Genomic DNA, 2905 nt, shown 5'->3' on the forward strand with positions numbered 1-2905 from the left:
TCTACCTTTTGAAAAAAACGAAAACAAAACAGATCTAGAAGCAGAAATTCTGCTGCACCAGTTAGGTGGGTGGTGGCCACAGGTGAATCATATTAACTATTGGCAAGACACAAGAACTAACATTTGCACTTGTATTTGTAGGAAATAAAGAAGACCACATGAGATGTGACATTTGCTTTTATTTAGTACTATGGTGGTAGTGATGGTGATTTAATTAGAAAAATAATTCTCGCAAATGTAGTCGCGCACCGCTCTGCCCTCCTGGACAGCAGGCAGGTGGATTGGGTCATCATCGGGGTCTTCAATTTGTGGGGCAGGGTGTTGTTCTCCTCTAATAGTGGCAATATTATGAAGAACAACACATGCCACAATTATATCACAGGCCCTCTCAGGGGTTGTCCTGAGGTGACGTAGGCACTGGGCACGTGCTTTCAGCAGGCCTATGGTCATCTCCACCCGGGCTCTCGTCCTGCATAGAGCCCGGTTGAAGTTCTGCCTGGGACCTGGTTCAGGGTCAGGGTAAGGGGTCAGCAGCCGTGGTTGGCATGGGTATGCCCTGTCCCCCAGCAGGACGCCATCAAACTCTCCTGTAAAGTGGATTCATTACAGCGGATTAAAGGACAGACACAGGTCAAATATTGTGCAGATCTTCAGGTTACCTACGACGTTGCCTTCTGCCACTCAAGTCAGACTCACGGTATATCCATGAGTCATGGACTGACCCAGGCCACTTCACAACCACATTAGTGATGTGGTATTCCGCATCACATATGATCTTGACAGTGCAGAAAAGAACAGACATTAGTTGAACTATGATACGCTGTATAACAGTTTGACACTGTAGTGAATGTACACGTACCTGCACATTAATGCTGTGAACAGACTTCCTGTTCACATAAGCTCCATCGTCCTGTGAGGGGGCCTTAATGGGAATGTGGGTTCCATCCATACAGCCAATAACATTAGGAAATCCTACAAACAGGTGGAAGTATTTTACCAGGCCTAATGTTGAAGCTTGGTGTTATTGCGAAAATACAGTAATCCCTCGCGTATTTGCGTGCCGAGATGAGCGGCTGCACTGATTTTTATTACAGTCACGTGATACCGCACACGCATGCTATTGGCCGACAGCCTCCGTGCGTGTGCTGCGTTCCAAGACTCACAGTTCCTCTTGCAAGTTTACTTAATACAAATGCATTGAACAGTCGATAATAGTTTGGGAGACGGTATACAGATATAATAAATATCAGTATGGGGAGGGTTCAGAAACGTTTAAAGTACTGTAAATAATAAATAGGTCGTCGCTATTTCGCGGAACGTCGTTCTTCACAGGTGGTCCTGCAACACAGGAGGGATTACAGTATACCTTACAATTAATTAATAACATTCACCTGCAATCCTGTGGAACGCCTCCGTCATGGCCCTGATGGGTTCATGTCCAGGGAACCGAACCAACCGGAGTAAAAGCTGTTTCAGGGCAAGGGTCACCCTCCTGACCGCCCTGCACACCGATGCCTTACTCAGGTGCTGCGCCTCTCCCACACTCTACAGGAAAGTCCCCGTTGCGTAAAAACGCAGCACACAGCACCTGTTTGGACGTGACAGCCCGACTCCGGTTCGTTCTGCTGCCGATGTAGGGACGGATCAGGTCGTGGATATATGCAATTGTCCCTGACGTGAAACGGTACCTCTCGTAAAGGTAAGTGTCAGGGAATGACATCACATCTAAACATGGTCTATAGATCCTCTCACGCCGGAGAAGTAATTCTCTTCGCAGAAATGCAGCACCTTCGTGGACGGGATCGTGTTGAAAGGGACACACCATGATTGTGCAATTTTCCTGTAATAACGCTTTGTCTAATTAGTTTTATTCATTTTTTAAAGGTATTCATTTACTTTTAATTTTTATTCACTCATTAATTGTGTTTTCTTTTTCAGGATTGCAAAATATAGTTCATGTTTTACATTGTGGATGACATGTATGACTGCAATTTCTGAACAAAACCTAATTCATAAAGTTTCCAAAAAAAAAAAAAAATTGTAGAAACTTTTGTGCTGTCTGTGGTAATCTGGATGAAACATATTTACAGTTTGAGTTTAGAACACCTGAAGAACCAGGAGGAGGAGTAAATTGATCCACAACATCCCTTTTTAAAAGCTGGGTCAGATTGAACCACCTTCTAGGACCTGTACAATGCGCACTAACTATTTATCTTATTGTTTACGGTAATTTAAACGTTTCTGAACATTCTCCATACTGATATTATATCAACTTCTGTATCTGTATTACCTTTCCCCACACTCTTATGAACTGTTAAACATTAACAGTAATATAATGTAAAATAATAATGAAAAACAAGAGAAAAATAAGATAGAAATATGCAGAAATATAAGTTATTTAAAATAAAAGTGACCATATAAGTACGCGTACACGGCACGCATGTCACAGTGTTGTGTGCACATGGTGCATGCGCACCACATCAACAGGGACATGTAGCAGGCGTTGATAGAGAGATGGCCAGCTCCAAGAAACAGAGCATTAGACAGGCAGTTCATTTTATAAAAGACATTGAGGACCACAGATCAGTTTAGGGCAAGACATTTCAAATACAGTGTAGTTGGACATGTGGGAGCTGTGTGAAATTACTTGAGAAAAATATATTGTGGGACGATTAACTGACTTTTATTTATTTCAGTGGTTGCTTCTTTCTGTTTGAGGAGCTGTTGGTTCCACACAGTTTCTACTCACTCATTTAAGAAATTTGTTTCACATTTTTAAATTCTAAACATGTGTTTTTCATTTTGTGGAGCAGCTGCAGTATTTTATCCAAGAATAAAACACTCAGATCCAAAGAAAAGCAAATGTTGGAAAATGAATGTATTTCTTCATGCATTTCAGTCCAGC

The 2905-nt window shown here is 42.2% G+C and overlaps 1 pseudogene; it reads right to left on the bottom strand.

Annotated features, from left to right (window-relative positions):
- Nucleotides 1-210: 210 nt before the first annotated feature.
- LOC137588443 (putative nuclease HARBI1) lies at nt 211-1825 on the bottom strand (annotated as a pseudogene).
- Nucleotides 1826-2905: the final 1080 nt, after the last annotated feature.

This window comes from Antennarius striatus, chromosome 2, assembly GCF_040054535.1.
Source record: "Antennarius striatus isolate MH-2024 chromosome 2, ASM4005453v1, whole genome shotgun sequence".
Taxonomy (NCBI): domain Eukaryota; kingdom Metazoa; phylum Chordata; class Actinopteri; order Lophiiformes; family Antennariidae; genus Antennarius; species Antennarius striatus.